Source organism: Phoca vitulina, unplaced genomic scaffold (genome assembly GCF_004348235.1).
Source record: "Phoca vitulina isolate PV1807 unplaced genomic scaffold, GSC_HSeal_1.0 scaffold9, whole genome shotgun sequence".
In the NCBI taxonomy this organism is placed as follows: domain Eukaryota; kingdom Metazoa; phylum Chordata; class Mammalia; order Carnivora; family Phocidae; genus Phoca; species Phoca vitulina.
In genome coordinates, this window is record NW_022589712.1 from 20293747 (window position 1) to 20311422 (window position 17676).

Genomic DNA, 17676 nt, shown 5'->3' on the forward strand with positions numbered 1-17676 from the left:
GAAGTGACAGCCTTACTTGGTTGATTGCAGAGAAAATAATCTGCCAAATGCCCAATCCTGAAGAAACAAAGGCTGGCCCTCTGTCATTCTTTCCAGTAAATATGGCATTCCTAAGGATGTTAGCTCCTGGATAAGATGGAGCAACAGGAACTGGATTTACCTAACTGCCTGATTTTTAAAAAATGGGCAAAGTATAGAAACAACAGTTTTGAAGATATTGGGAAATGATTCCTGAGAGATGGAAAACAAATGATGTGTCTCTATTAATGCTCCAGCCTACAACCTTAGAGAGTTTCCAGGTCATGGTGCACAGAGGGGAAACCAGGACAGAGCCTATCAGATTACCCAAGTGGTGAAGGTGGAGCTGAGCGTCCAGGCAGAACAGGGCAGCTAGAGTTAATGGGATAAAGTACAGGGAAGGAAAGAACTGATAGAGAAACCTACAGATTTGCAGAGAGTTCCCCAAAGAATATTCAACTGCCTACTAATCAGCATGTGCTTATAACAAAGCATGCGCAATGTCAGGGAAAGAATCACCCAAACAATTAGAGGTTACAGTGCTATGATCCTTTTTGTGTGTGTCTTTTGGTAAGTGTACGTAACACTTCTGCTGGGTAAATGCCTAGGAGTGAAACTGGATTGATAAGGTATGTGTTTGTTCACCTTTAGTAGATGTACCAACTTACACTCCCACCAGTGGTGCTGGGTTTTTTTTTTCATCCTCGTTAATGCTTGTGTTGTCTATCGTTTTTATTTTTGTCATTCTGTCGGGTGTAAAATATTACCTCATTCAATTTTAATTTGCATTTTCCTGGTTACAATGGAATCAAGTTCCCTTTTATATGTTCATTGGCTTTGTTCATGTAACCATTATAGTATAACTAATCATTAAAATAACTTTGTAATAAAAACCAATTTCTTGTTCTATTGAGTTAACAGAATTTTTTTCTGCCCTCTCTAGAAATAATATACTCAGACATCAAAGCTTAGAGGAAATTCTTTGTCAGAGTTGTTTAACCAACTTGCCAACAGTCCACTGAAAATCTAAAATTTAGGAAAAACGCTTATTTAGTAAGTAGCTTTGGAAAAACTTCATTGATTGCACTGGCTGGAAATATTTTACCAAACTGAATAAGTCTGCTCAAGTTTTAATTAGCCAGTGGGTGATGATAAGATCTCAAAATGAGCGGAATAGCAAAGCCTTTCCCTCATGGGCTTGTGGGGGAGGCTTGCTATTTCCAACCTTCATGTTAGAGCAACTCACCTCACAAAGTATGAGGCTTAGGTACATGGGGCAGAAGATGTTATCATGTGATACTGGCAAATTTTCTCTCAACAAAATTAGAACAAATTGACAGATCTCTGTCAACTTTAGAAATAACTTTGCTATGTAAATAAAAATAAGACTACATTGAAGGGGGCATCTGGTGGTTCAAAAATAGATTGCACATGGCCCAGTGAAAATTAGCTATCATGAAAGGGTTTGCTAATTATTTTTTCTTTGGCACTGTCATTCCTGAAATACCTCTACCACCTGAAGCCTTATGCTTAGTTTTTCTCAAATCACTTGACTTAAATGTTTAAAAAAATTGTAGTGGGTTTCTAAATATGCCAGAAGCATAATCCCAATTAGCATAAAGAATCTGTAAGTCACAGTGGCCTTGACAAAAGTGATAATGGGTATCATTAGACATTCTACATCACCCCTTAGGTAAGAGCAAAACCTGTGAAACTTCCCACATAAAACAAAATGTCGCAAAGTAAATAGATATGAAATAGTTCCCTGACCCTAATGCTTCTCCTTCTTACATTTTGTACTATTCATTTTGATTAGACCCAGAGTGTTTCATTATGATTCTCATGCCACTCACAATAACTCATGATTTCAACAACTGAGGGAACATTTTTGAAAAAAAAATGGGAGGGACTCTTTATCTGAATTATGTCTCCTTAGTGAAACTACAATGGGACAAATCATCTGTTAAGTTGCAAATTTTTAGCCTATGTATCATTTCCAAGTTTTCATTTTTCTATTTAAGTGAAGATAAGCAGTGATTCAAAGAGCAGGTATCTTAAGTACTATTGGTGATAAGGAATTTGGCTTATGGTCTAGTTATAGATTTTGGTTGCTTGAGCACAAAATTAGAGTTTTAGGTGAAACAAAAACAGCAATATTTAGGAGAATTTACTAAACATCAGGCACCATGCCAGTGATCGTACAAGTTAAATATATATTTCTATTCTGCAGACAAGGAAACTGAGGCTTCACACATTTACATCCCTTTCCTTTTTCCTTTTTAATATTCTGACTCGTTAGAAGTCTCTTTTGCTAATCTTTTTCTTCTACCTTGCCCTTCAGAGCAGTTTTCCAAATCTTGTTGTCTTTTGCCCCCTGTAGTCTCCATGGAAAGTTTGACTTACATTATGGTTTCCTATAAGTTTGGGTAATGATATAGAAAGTGTTAAATACACCACCAATTAAGTGTGAAAACCAATGACAGATGAAGGAATACTTCATTAGGGGATCTTAAACATTTTGTGTATTTCAAATAAATAACCTTTTAAGTTAAAAATGAAATAGAGGGGCACCTGGGTGGCTCAATCATTAAGCGTCTGCCTTTGGCTCAGGTCATGATTTCAGGGTCCTGGGATCGAGCCCCGCATCGGGCTCCCTGTTCACAGGAAGCTTGCTTCTCCCTCTCCCACTCCCCCTGCTTGTGTTCCTGCTCTCGCTCTCTCTCTCTCTGTCAAATAAATAAATAAAATATTTAAAAAAATGAAATAGAAAATAATCACAACACAGTGTTTGCTTCAGTTAATCAATTAGGTGGAATTACTACTCTCTGTGCCCTCTGAGAGAGAGAGAAAAACTCTATCTTATACATATTTATGTCATGAAGAATTAGATTGCGATTGACATAGAGCAGGCACTCGGTAAGTATTCAAGAAATAAAATAATAGCAATATGATTTTAACTCCTTAATTCTTTTTTTTTTTTTTTAAAGATTTTATTTATTTATTTGAGAGAGAGAGACTGAGAGAGAGAGCACATGAGAGGGGGGAGGGTCGGGAGGGTCAGAGGGAGAAGCAGACTCCCTGCCGAGCAGGGAGCCCGATGCGGGACACGATCCCAGGACTCCAGGATCATGACCTGAGCCGAAGGCAGTTGCTTAACCAACTGAGCCACCCAGGCGCCCTTAACTCCTTAATTCTAATAGTCCATGAAGTATAAGAAGTCCTATCACTTTAATGTAATGTAATGAAAGTCTTTTCAGATGTATTAAAAAGTAGATATGAATGCCACTGCTTGCCAACCAACCACAGCATAAATTTATATAGAATATTTACATCCCACTTTCTTCTTTAGTCTAATCCTTAATATATTCAGTCTAATCCTCACTCCTCTGAGTCATTTTGGGCTATCAAGAGTTATGCATAAAATCATGGTGATATGCTTCTGATCTGGGAGTTTCAGACACTTTAGTATGAACATTCCGGTGATTTCGAGGTTTGTTAAAAAGTCCTTGTTTCGTCATTGCAAGACATTTTGAAGTTCCTTGTATTTTATGAAACTAAAAGTTTGGCATTTACTCTTGTAGACTATGTTGAGCCATTGCTATTTTTAAACATTTTTAAAGCCCTGAAATACAATAAGATTTATATTTGAGAAAAATACTGAAAACACTATGTAAGGGAAAGATATAATGAAGGGAAGGAAAACTAGAGGTAAGGCATTAATTAACAGACTTATGTAGTAACCAGGTAAGGGATAATGACACTCCCAAACTCATGTAGCCAGGATGAAGAAAGAAGGGCATATTGGAAAGATATTAAGAATATGGAATTATCATCAGAATTGGTAGCTAATTGGATGTGTAGAGTGGGGGTGTAGGAGAAGTTTAAAATATATTGATCAAAGAGGATAAACAGAAGTCCTTAAACCAAGTTTCCCAGGTGTGTACCTGGGTGAGAGAATCAAGCCTATTGATTTCTTTCCTCCCTTCAAACATATTTACCGGATGCCTTCTTTATGCTAGCCATTTTTCTAGGCTTTGGGACTTCACAATGAGCAAAACTCAGTTCTGCTCTCAAGGCACTACATTAAGGAGACATTGAATGAATGAACAAGTAAATGCAGTGCATGTAACGTATTATGGAGAAAAAAGTACAACAGGATAGACTTCTACTATGAATTTGATGGAGAAACTGGTATCAAACCAATTGGCCCACTAAAAACAACTGTAAAAGCTAGAATAAAAAAATAAATGAAAAGGACAAGTATTTGAAAACTTCAGAGAATATCCAAAGTAACCAGGACTTCAGGAACAACATTCCAGAGGAAAAGGATAACACACAGGTGTGAACCTGATATACTGCACACAATTTTCCCCTTGAGGAACACTTCGGCTGCATTTGTTGACTCCAGAGTTATGCATGTGTGGAACAGTTCTCTAAGAAACCAAGCTGAAGCAGTGACAAGAGGCTAAAAAGCTAAGAGAAATTTATCAAGAAAAAAAGTGAATCTGCCAAGGAAGTTAACATCCCAGGACTAGGCCATAAGAATAAGAGTAAGTCAGAAATAAACTACCATCAGCTGGATCAAGAAGATCAACCAGTGTGTTATAGGGTTGCCAAAATAGCATTAAATACTCTTTGGAAGAAGGTAGCACCACCCAGTGCTTCCACAACTTCTTATATACGATGTCTGCCTTTCTTTCCTTTTTTAACTTAAAAAATTTTTTAAATTTCAGTATAGTTGACATACAGTGTTATATTAGTTTCAGGTGTACAATAGAGCAATTCACCAATTCCATACATCACCTGGTGCTGATTACAATGTAGTGCACTCCTTAATCCCCGTCGCCTACTTTACCCATCCCCCACTGACCTCGCCTCTGGTAACCATCAGTTTGTTCACAATAGGTAAGAGTCTGTTTCTTGGTTTCTCTCTCTTTCTTTTTTCCCCTTTAATCATTTGTTTTGTTTCATAAATTCCACATGTAAGTGAATCATATGGCATTTGTAGTTCTCAGACTGACTTATTTCACTTAGCATTATACTCTCTAGCTCCATCCATGGCAATGCAAATGGCAAGATTTTGTTCTTTTTTATGGTTGAATAATATTCCATTCCATTATATACATAAAATCACCTCTTCTTTATCCATTCATCTATCAATGGATACTTGGGCCACTTCTATAATTTGGCTATTGTAGATAATGCCGCTATAAACATAAGGATGCATGTATACCTTTGAATTAGTGTTTTTGTATTCTTTGGGTAAATACCCAGTATGGTGATTAATGGATCTTAGGGTAATTCTATTTTTAATTTTTTGAGGAACCTCTGTACTGTTTTCTACAGTGGCTGTACCAGTTTGCATTCCCACCAACAGTGCATGAAGGTTCCTTTTTCTCCACATCCTTGCCAACACTTGTTGTTTCTTGTGTTGTTGATTTTAGCCATTCTGACTGGTGTGAGGTAATATCTTATTGTAGTTTTGATTTGAATTTCTCTGATGATAAGTGATGTTGAATGTCTTTTCATGTTGGCCATTTGTATGTCTTCTTTGGAGAAATGACTGTTCATGTCTTCTGCCCATTTTTAATTGGATTATTTGTTTTTTTGGGTGTTGAGTTGTATCAGTTCTTTATTTATTTTGGATACTAACCTTTTATCATTATGTCATTTGCAAATATCTTCTCCCATTCCATAGGTTGCCTTTTAGTTTTGTTGATTGTTTCCTTTGCTGTGCAAAGTGTAAGGAAGTGGTCCAGTTTCATTCTTTTACATGTAGCTGACCAGTTTTCCCAACACCATTTTTTGAAAAAACACTCTTTTCTCCATTGGATATTCTTTCTTGCTCTGTCAAAGATTATTTGACCATATAATTGTGGGCTTATTTCTGGGTTTTCTATTCTGTTTCACTGATCTATATTTCTATTTTTGTGCCAGTATTATACTGTTTTGATTACTACAGCTTTGTAATATAGCTCGAAGTCTGGAATTGTGATGCTTCTGTCTTTGTTTTTCTTTTGCAAAATTGCTTGGCAATTCGGGGTCTTTTGTGGTTTCATATAAATTTTAGGATTTTTTGTTCTAGTTCTGTGAAAATGACTCTTGGTGTTTTGATAGGGATTGCATTAAATATATAGATTGCTTTGGGTGGTATATACATTTTAACAATATTTGTTCTTCCAATCCATGAGCATGGAATGTCTTTCCATTTTGTTGTGTCATCTTCAATTTCTTTCATAAATGTTTGTGTTTTTTTTTAAGATTTATTTATTTATTTATTTGACAGAGAGAGACACAGTGAGAGAGGGAACACAAGTAGGGGGAGTGGAGAGGGAGAAGCAGGCTCTCTGCTGAGCAGGGAGCCTGATGCAGGTCTCGATCCCAGGACCCTGGGATTGTGACCTGAGCCAAGGGCAGACGCTTAACGACTAAACCACCCAGGCACCCCTTTCATAAGTGTTTTATAGCTTTCAGAATACAGGACTTTCACCTCTTTGGTTAGGTTTATTCCTTAGGTATTTTATTATTTTTTGGTGCAATTGTAAATGGGATTTTTAAAAAAATTTCTTTTTCTGCAGCTTCATTATTAGTGTATAGAGATGCAAGAGGTATCTGCACATTGATTTTGTTTCTTGTGACTTTAATGAATTCATTTATCAATTCTAGTAGTTTTTTGGTGGAGTCTTCAGCATTTTCTATATATTTTCTATATATTTCTATATATTCTATATATTTCTATATTTTCTGTATAGAGTATCATGTCATCTGCAAATAGTGAAAGTTTTACTTCTTCCTTGCCAATTTGGATGCCTTTTATTTTTTTTTGTTGTCTAATTTCCATGGCCAGGAGTTCCAGGACCACACTGAATAAAAGTGGTAAGAGTGGACAGTCTTGTCTTGTTCCTGTGTTTGGGGGAAAGCTGCCAGGTTTTTCTCATTGAGTATGATGTTCGATATGAGTTTTTCATATGTGGCCTTCATTATGTTGAGGTATGTTCCCTCTAAGCCTACCTTGTTGAGGGTTTTTATCATGAATGCCTGTTGTACTTTATCAAATGCTTTTTCTGCATCTATTGAAATGATCATATAGTTATTATCCTTTCCTTATTGATGTAATGTATCACATTGGTTGATTTGCAAATATTGAACCACCTTGCAACCCAGTAATAAATCCCACTTGATTGTGGTGAATGTTTTTTTAATATATTGTTGGATTCTGTTTGTTAGTATTTTGTTGAGAATTTTTGCATCTGTATTCATCAGAGATATTGGTCTGTAGTTCTCTTTTTCTGAGGTGTCTTTATCAGTTCTGTATCAGGGTAATGATGGCCTCATAGAATGAATTTGGAAGTTTTCCTTCCTCTTCTGTTTTTTGGAATAGTTTGAGAAGAATAAGTATTAGCTCTTCTTTAAATGTTTGGTAGAATTTGCCTGTAAAGACATCTGGTTCTGGACTTTTGTTCCTTGGGAGTTTGTTGTTGTTGTTGTTGTTGTTTTTATTACTGATTCAATCTCCTTGCTGGTAATGGATCTGTTCAAATTTTCTCTTTCTTCTTGCTTCAGTTTTGGTGGGTTATATGTTTCTAGGAATTTATCCATTCCTTCAAGGTTGTCCAATTTGTTGGCGTATAGTTTTTCATAATATTCTCTTAGAATTGTTTGGATATTTGTGGTTTTGGTTGTTATTGCTCCTCTTTCATTTGTAACTTTATTTATTTGTGTCCTTTCTCTTTGTTTTTTGATGAGTCTAGCTAGCGGTCTATGAATTTTTTTATCTTTTTGAAGAAGCAGCTCCTGGTTTCATTTATCTGTTCTAATGTTTTTTTTAAGTTTCTATTTCACTTATTTCTGCTCTAGTTACTATTATTTCCTTCCTTCTGCTGGTTTGGGGTTTCATTTGTTGTATTTCCTTTTTTTCCTAGCTCCTTTAGTTGTAATATTAAGTGGTTTATCTGAGATTTTTCTTGATTCTTGTGGTATTGTTATAAACTTCCCTCAGTGCCCTCCCCAGTGCCCTCCAGGCTGTCCCTGAGCCAAGCCCACTAACCTTTAAAACTCTAGGCTTTAATCTTCGCTGGTTGCAAGAATTCACAGAATTTGGCCCCTCTTGCTTTCCAAACCAATTGCTATGGCAAATCATCTTCCCTATGTGCTGCTCCCTGTGTATTAGTCTGTCTCTTGTCCTTCTCTGAAACTGAAGCTCTCTCCCCACCATGTGGCCACAATCTGTCTGTCTCCCAAATTGTGTCTCCATACTTCCTACTTTCTTCTCTGTGGCCTCTTTTCTACTTTTAGTTGTGGAATTTGTTCTGCCAGTCTTCAGGTCAATTTCTGAGGTATTTAGGATGATTTGATAGTTATCTAGTTGTATTTGTGGGATCAGGGGAGCCTAGGGTCCTCCTACTCCACCACCATCTTGTCTCCTCAATGTCTGTCTTCCAATAAAAAATTACACAGCATGTTGCAAACATGACCAAAATGAAAAGCAAGAGAAAAAATAGGCAATAAAAACAGGCCTACAGATGATCTAGATATCATAGTGTGAAAGTTACTTTTGTATAGCATGGTATCCCAAAACTTGGTGGTGTCAAACATACTGATGATTTTGAGGATCAAGAATTTGGGAAGAGGTTGGCAGTTTTTACGTGGGGTTTTTCATATAGTTGCAGTTAGATGTTGGTTAGGGCTGTAGCCATCTGCAGGCTTTACTGGGCTGTATATCCAAGGTGACTTTTCATATGTCTGGCAGTTGATGCTAACTGTTGGCTGGGAAATCAGCTTGGGCTAAATGGGGGCAACAAAGGATAGCCTCTCTAGCATTGTGGTTTCAATGTAGTTGGACTTCTTATTTGGGAACTGGTTCCCCTCAGTATAATCATCCCCAAAGAGTCAAGCAGAAGCTGTAAGGCCTTTTATAACACATCATTGGAAATTACATGGTATCACTTACGTGTGCTTTTTGGCTCAAGTAAATATAAAAGCTGTGCAGATTCAAGGAGAAAGGACATAGATCCTGCCTCACAACAAGAGGAGTGCTGAAGAATTTGTAGGCTTTTTTAAATTGCTGAATGGAGATATAACATATAGACTTTAAATAATTATGATTAGAATTATGTCATGAAAATGGTGGAGTAAGTAATTCTGAAAGTTTACTCCTCCATAAAAGCAAATTTAAAAATTGGCCCAAACTGTCAGAATCAAATTTTTAAGAACTTTGGAAATTAACCAAAAGCTTGCTGGCCTGGAGGGCATTTATTCAAGAAAAATGGTTGAATGTTAGTAAGCACAATGAGCTCTGTAGCATTTTAAATTTCCCCAATCCCATGTCCCCTTTCTCAGCTCAGGAGTAGCTTTAAAAACAACAGCCCAGATTCTTAATACTGGAAAGATCAGGATGGACTTGATTTACAAAGAATTATAATTTGTTTTGGTAGGCCTGATGGCTCCCTGGCAGATTGACTCAAAAGGCTTATCTTTATTTCACCTGACTAAAACTAGCCCAGTGCTAAGGCTGCTAGTTGGGGGTCATTTACAGGCAAATATTTTAGCTGTTGCTGTCTAAGGTGATAAATATTAGTAGGGCAAACAATAGACTAACCAAAAAACTTGGGAGAAAAGGCTGGTGCAAAACATGGGTCTTTGAAAAGCTCTGACATATTCTTAAAGTCATGTTCTAGAAGGACACATACATACTCAGGGCTATACTCAGGAAAACCTGAACTGTCCCTAAGCTTTTACCCCTAGCTGACCTTGAAGTTAAGGAAGTCATTCTAGAAGTCATTCTTAAAGTCATATTCTAGAAGGACACATACATACTCAGGGCTATACTCAGGAAAACCTGAACTGTCCCTAAGCTTTTACCCCTGGCTGACCTTGAAGTTAAGGAAGTAGGAAGTGAAGGTGAAGGCAGAGTTGTAAACTCCCCATGCACACACACAGCCTTTCATAGAGATTGGGAAGTGTTTTGGCTCCAGGCATTTAAGGAAATTTTAATCTAATCATTACCTGACTACTAAGCTAATGGAACAGATACAGGAGTCATACACAACAAAGAATAAATATTTTAGAGAATTAGTTTAGAAAATTCATCAAACAAATAAACAACAACTATTATAAGCACAAGAATAGCAAACCAGGTGAGGGAAGGGCATTTTATTTCCAGAGTTGCCACATTTATAACATTAAAAATGTCTAGTTTTCAGCAAAAAATTATGGGACATGCAAAGAAACAAGAAAGTATGGCTTATACATAGGAAAGGAACAATCAATAACATTTTATTTCTGAGGAAGCCCAGACATTGAATTTTCTAGGGAAAAAAAAAAAAACAACTTTAAATCAGCTATTTTAAATATGTCCAAAGAACTTAAGAAACCCAAAGAAATAAAGAACTAAAGGAATCCTAAAGAACTCAAGGAAAGTGTGAAAACACTCTCTAAAGAAAGAATATCAATAATGAGGTAGAAACTATAAAGAGTAACCAAATAGAAACTCTGGAGTTGGAAAGTAAAACTGAAATGAAAATTTACTTGAGGGGCTCAACAAAAGGTTTGAGCAGGCAGAAAAATGCATCCGTGAACCTGAAGATAGGTCAATTGAGATTACCCACTCTGAAGAACAGAAATAAAAGGGAATACAAGTGAACAAGTAAAGATAAATCATCCAATTTAAAAATGGGCAATTGATTTGAATAGTCAATTCTCCAAAAAATATATGCAAATAGCCAATAAACACATGAAAAAATGGTCAATATCTTTAGCTATTATGTAAATACAAACCAAACCACAAAGAGGTAGCATTGTACACCCATAAGGAAGGCTATAATCAAAAGGAAATCCAGTAGCAAGTGGATGCAGATGTGCAGAAACAGCAACTCTAGTATATTGCTGGTAGGAATGTAAAATGGTGTAGTCACTGTTGAAAAGTTTGGGCATTCCTCAAAAACTTAAGCACAGCATTACCGTAAGACCCAATAATTCCACACGTAGGTACATCCCCAAGGGAATCGAAAACATAGGTTCACATAAAATGTGTCCATGAATGTTCACAGTAGCATTATTTGTAATAGTGAAAAAATGGTAATAAAAATATCCAATAACTGATGAATAAACAAAAGGGGTATATTCATTAAAATGCAATATCATTTGGCCTTAAAAAGGAACATTCTACAACATGCAAGAAACCTGAGACACAAAAAGACAGGTATCATATGAGTCACTTATATGAAATATCTAGAATAGGCAAATCCATAGACACAGGGTAGATTAGTGGTTGAGAGGGGAAAGGCCAGGAAAATTAGGATGAATGCTAGTAGGGATGGAGTTTCTTTTGAGAATGGAATTGGAATATTTAACTTGGAATTAGACACTGGTGATGTTTGGACAACATAGCCAGAATACTAACAAACATTGAATTGTACACTTTCAGTTGGTGATTTTTATGTTATATGAATTATTTCAATTTAAAAAATAACTATGATTAGTATTTTCAAGCCAGTAGGTAAAAAGATAGGTATTTAATTAGAAAATTAGATTCTATTTTTTAAAATCAAATGGAAATCTCAGAAATAAATATGATTACTTAAATTAAAAATTTGCTATAGGGTATATAACAGATTAGACAGAGTAGAAAAGGTTAGTGAAGTGTAAAATAAATTGGTAAGAAACCTTCAGATTTAAGAGCAGAGGGAAAAAACCAGAAAATATAGAAAAGAGGCCAATGGAAAAGGGTAGAAAGATCTACCTGCATATATTTTATATCCCAGAAAAAGAGGAGAGGCTAGAACAGAAAAAAAAAATTTTTTTAAAGAGATATTGGTAGAGAATTTTCCAAAAATGACAAAAGCCATCAAGCCACAGATTTAATTTAATTTAATATTTTCAAAGAAGAAATGCAATACAATAAATACTACAATTTGTTCTTCAGGTAGAATGGACATGATCCCAGTTGAAACCACATACATAGAGAAAGAATGAAGAGCACTGGAAACAATATATATGTGCTTAAATATGCAGGAACATTCACTGTTTAAAACAACAAAAGTAATTATTGTGAGGTTTCACCTCACACCAGTCAGAATGGCTAAAATTAACAAGTCAGGAAATGACAGATGTTGAGGAGGATGCAGAGAAAGGGGAACCCTCCTACACTGTTGGTGGGAATGCAAGCTGGTGCAGCCACTCTGGAAAACAGTATGGAGGTTCCTCAAAAAGTTGAAAATAGAGCTACTGTGTGACCCCGCAATTGCACTACTGGGTATTTACCCCAAAGATACAAATGTAGTGATCCGAAGGGGTACGTGCACCCCAATGTTTATAGCAGCAATGTCCACAATAGCCAAACTGTGGAAAGAGCCAAGATGTCCATCAACAGATGAATGGATAAAGAAGATGTGGTATATATATATATAATGGAATATTATGCAGCCATAAAAAAACACGAAATCTTGCCATTTGCAACCATGTGGATGGAACTAGAGGGTATTATGCTAAGTGAAATAAGTCAATCAGAGAAACACATGTATCATATGATCTCACTGATACGAGGAATTCTTAATCTCGGGAAACAAACTGAGGGTTGCTGGAGTGGTGGGGGGGTGGGAGGGATGGGGTGGCTGGATGATAGACATTGGGGAGGGTGTGTGCTATGGTGAGCACTGTGAATTGTGTAAGACTGAATCACAGACCTGTACCTCTGAAACAAATAATACATTATATGTTAGAAAAAAAAAAAAGATGAAGATAGTAGGAAGGGAAAAATGAAGGGGGGGGAATTGGAGGGTGAGATGAACCATGAGAGACTATGGACTCTGAGAAACAAACTGAGAGTTCTAGAGGGGAGGGGCATGGGGGATGGGTTAGCCTGGTGATGGGTATTAAAGAGGACACGTTCTGCATGGAGCACTGGGTGTTATATGCAAACAATGAATCATGGAACACTACATCAAAAACTAATGATGTGTAGTGATTACCATAACATAACAAAATAAAATTTTAAAAATAAAATACATGAATAATTGGATATATATAAAAATATCTAGGCCTTAGGATAATCATTTTAAAAACAATTTAAATATATGTAACCTACTAGCTAATAAGTGGATGGAGGAAAAGTGGAATGATTTTAAAAAACCTGATTAATCCAAAAGAAGACAAGAAAGGAGAAAACAGAAAAACAAAACAAAGTATAAGTTAAGAAAAGAAAATATGGGACAAATAAAAAAATATCATGATAAGTTTAACCCCTCAGATATCATAATTATATTATATAAAAATAGACTAAGTGTTGTAAATAAATGAAAAAAATCTGTCAGACTAGGTTAAAAAAAAACCCAACTATATTCTGCTTATAAAGAACACACTTTAAGAACAAAGAAAGATTGAAAGTAAAAAAATGGAAATATATAATTCATGAACACACTAAACAAAAAAACTGATACATCAAAACAAAGTGCATCTCTTGAATATAGCATAAAATTAGAATTTTTGTGTAAGCCAATCTAAAAATGTGTTTCTTTTAATGAATAGATTAAAGCCCATTTGCATTTAAATTAGTGATTCATCAAATGTGTTTTGTTTCAGCTAAGTCAAATAGTTTAAATTATATGTTCTGCATGCATTGCTGTAATTACTATATGTCTTACATTGTGTGCTCTGTTAATGATTGTGTTTTTATATTTCTTTTGCTATTCAGAAAGACTTGTATTCATGTTCTAATAGTTTTCTCTATATTAATACCTATAAATAATGACAGTTCTTTTTTCATGGTTGTTTATTGTTTGATTTATCAGCTTTAAGTAATATACTTTGACTCTTATTTAGTACCTCCGAGGCAATGAAATAATTCATACTTCTTTCCACTTGTTCTTTCCCTTCTCACTTTTTCTCTCTTCCCCCCTTTTTTTGTTCTATTATTTGTATGTTATCTGAGCGTATAACATATATATGTTATTCTTCCAGCTTCATCTAGATCTCACTTTAATATTACATTTACAGTTAGGTATAATCAATCCTTAACACAATTCTTCAGTTGAAATTTCCCCAATCTTCTCATTAGATAAACTCATCCTTTAGTAGTTTTCTCATAAGGGCTCATGAGCAAAATATTATCTCCTATCTTACATGCTTAACTCTATTTTTCTATATGCTTGACATTAAAGGAAAATTTGGCTGGATATAAAAACCTTAGCTCATAATTTTTTGCATGAATTCTTGAAAATTTTTATTTTATTTACTGTCTAAAAGTCTTATACTTCCTGATTTCTTTCCTTTGTAAGTAATTTGGTATTTTACCTGGAAACCAAGAGATTTATTTTTTTCTTTATCTTTACAGTTTAATCATTTTACTGGGATATGCCTTGGAGTTGACCATTATGTATCAGGTTTACCAGACACACTGTGGGCCTTTCCAATATGGAGTTCTTTAATTTTATAAAAAGGTATATGCATAATTTATACTATTATTATTATTATTTCCACTCCATTCTTTTGCTTTTCTTCTTTCTTTAGTCATATGTACATTAGATCTTTATTGTCTAAATTCCAAAACTAACAATTTCACTCTAATCCACTTTGCTTTTTTTTTCTTTGGTTTTCTAAATTATTTCAATTTTTAAAAAATCTCTTACCTACCTTAACTGTGTTCTCAGGGTATAACTCAATCTTAATTTCAAGATTAATGTCTCTTCTCTTTCCCCCTCATTTGATTAAGCCCTGTTTGACATTGTCTTACTGTTTGTCCATATCTACCCTCCATTTTGGAATTTTAGTTAATGGTATTTTTTCAACTACTATTAATATCATTTATATGAATTAGTGAATTGTATGTGGTAGTGTTGCCTTACAGTTTTTTCTTTTCCATCCTAACTATTTTTGGTGTTTTTATATACCGAAAGATTTTCATTCTTATTTTCTGTTTTATTTTTAAAGTTACTTCGTATATATGTTGAGAATTTTGTTTATTTGTTCAGTATTAGCTGCACTGAGTTTTCCAGGACAAGAAATAAAAGGTCATTCTCTAGACTGAGGAAGCTGGGTTTGGGCCAAGGAAGATGTGGCTTACATGGTTTCCCCAAGTCGGGGGAGTGGCAGAGGGAGAGGGAGAAGCAGACTCCCTGCTGAGCAGGGAGCCTGACATGGAGCTCGATCCCAGGATCCCAAGATCATGACCTGAGCCATAGTCAGACGCTTAACCAACTGAGCCACCCAGGCACCCCTTCTTGGTTTCTTAATTCAAGAGCACTTATTGTCTGTGGAGCACAAATTCTTTAATAAAGGGTGCATTTTGGGGATAATCTTTCTTCCTCCGATTCTTTGATGATATTTTGTTTCTATAAAGGCATTATCATCAGATGCTTCCTTCTTTCTCATCACCACCAAGCCTCAGTCTGGGAAGCATTTTCACAACAAAGCTGTCATGCTCTTCCCAGAAGCAGTGCCTTCCTCAGGGCCTCTGCTGGTCCTGTGCACTTTCTAAGAAGGTCTCTTTTGACTCCCTATTGTCAGTGCTCCCATCTACTGGGTTTTAAATCTTTTTCGTGGTATTCTTCAAGACACAACCCTTCCCTCCTGGGGGCAAACCTTAATCACTATTCTACTACAACTAGGATCCTGGTGTATTCTGTTCTCTTCTGCTTAATCCCTGACCCTCTACCCTGGTTTATAATCCAGATAATGTTTACTTACATGTAAATCAACATTTTTCAATATCCGCTGCCTCCTTCTGTTGTCATAGGGTATGGGTGATGTCATTTGCTGTTTGCTGTTGTTGATAATATAAATGTTTTGGGGGGACTATATGTGGGAGAATTTGAAGTTAGGTGACCACAATGAACCTATGGGAAACCACAAACTCTATTTTACTTTAAACTCTAATGTCTGAAATTAGGAAGACTGGTAACATACCTGGAAAAGCCTCAGATTGTATAAATCATTATTTTAGCATTCATGTTTTGTATGATAATTTTATATTTTGCTAAAAAAAATTCTGTCTGAAGTTGAAACTAAATATTTTTCAGCATTTTCTGCGCCTAGATTTAGTTCCTTAGCACTAGTTAATTTGGCAGTAATTTTGGTAGTTCATTTTTCATATTCATCTTTAATTGAAGACAAGCAAATTCACTGCTTTTAAAATATCTAATCTAAGATATCAGACAGATGGAGATGGAAAAAGAAGAAATTTCATTCCACTTATCTTCTGTTGTATATTATTACTAAGTTTTGCCTTGTATGCTATCTATGATTTTTTTTAACTTTCAGTTTCCCTACTGAAAGATGTCGATACTATTGTCTTTTTTGACCTTTGGGGATTATTTGTTTCTTTTGTTTTCCCTCAATATGTTTTTAACCTGTGTCGAAGAATTCTATTAGTCGTACAAAACAGTTTTTAGGGTATTTGACTTTCAATCAAATCAGAATATCATAATCATATAAGCTTTTTACTTAAAAAACAAATCTATCAACTCTTTTATAAAAAAGGGTTAAAATATGTTCCTGTTTTACAAAAAGTCATCAGTAGTATTTATAGGAGACATTCATTTTTTCTGCAATGATGTGCATATATCATTCCTTATAATACATTAAAATCTTATATTTTCATTTTTTTGCCGCCTTAAAGATAGTTAAGGGGAATAAATAATTCTAAGTTCTGCAAATGTTTAAAAATCTAGTATATTTGATCTCATAATTTTATTTTTCCTAAGTATATGATGATAAAATTAAAGTTTTAAATTCAAACTATTGTAATATTCTCTATATTTTGAGAAATCTAAATTAAGGATCTAGTATATATGCCAAGACTTGTGGTAGGTGTATAGAATATGGAATCAAATAATATAAAAAAAACCTTTGCTTTCAATAGAGAAAGAGATTAGACAGTCAAAAAAGTGGACTGAGGGACAGATTAAAAATGTCAGACTATGGTAAATGTTTTACTTAACAACTAAAATAAGGAGTAATGTGATAACTAATAGCTAGTTTAGATTGGATGGATAAGGTGAAAGACATTTTAGGAAATGAAAACAGCTTAATAAAAACAGAAAGCCAATATTGACAGAAAAAGGCTGGGGATGAAGAGAAGTGTTTTTTTTTTTTCCCTTTATAAAATTTTGGCTTTTTATTGAAACTGTCAAATTACTGTGAATTAACATTTGTGTAGATAGTATTTGAGAATAATTTGAGAATCTAGTGATCTAAAATCACTCATTGATTGAACTGTTTCTTAATGGAAAACCTAATGTAAAAACTCAGTTTTGATTATGAACTCTCCGGTACTATCCGGAAATGTGGTTTTAAGGAAACTCTGCCCCCTTTGAAAGCCACACTTCCCTAAGGATAACTTTTCAGCACTAACAGCTGGCTAACTCTCTAGTTTAATGAAAAGAAGTACTGGAGCAAAGAAAATATGGTATCTGCCCCTGCAGTCTTCCAAATGGGTCTTGAGGCTTTTAACGTGCAATGAAGATTAAGTTATCAGTGTTGCATGCAAATGTTAAGGTCTTCTGAGGTACCTTGTCTTCCTCACTGTGTTTACAAAACAACATGTAATACCATCTGCCACAGCAAGGGAAGAAAAACCATTTTTCCTCAAATAAAGCCCAAAGATGCATAATAAAATATGTATGTGAGAGTGTATATGCATTATAAATTATAATCAAGAAGAAT

The 17676-nt window shown here is 35.0% G+C and overlaps 1 protein-coding gene across 1 annotated transcript in view; it reads left to right on the forward strand.

Annotated features, from left to right (window-relative positions):
• The window catches only part of EPM2A (EPM2A glucan phosphatase, laforin), a 241657-nt gene extending 227240 nt beyond the window's left edge, over positions 1–14417 (forward strand). Inside the window, exon 6 of the transcript XR_004299970.1 lies at positions 14348–14417. The gene's annotated coding sequence lies outside the window, so the exon portion shown is untranslated. The remainder of the gene's footprint in view (positions 1–14347) is intronic.
• The last annotated feature ends 3259 nt before the right edge of the window (positions 14418–17676 follow it).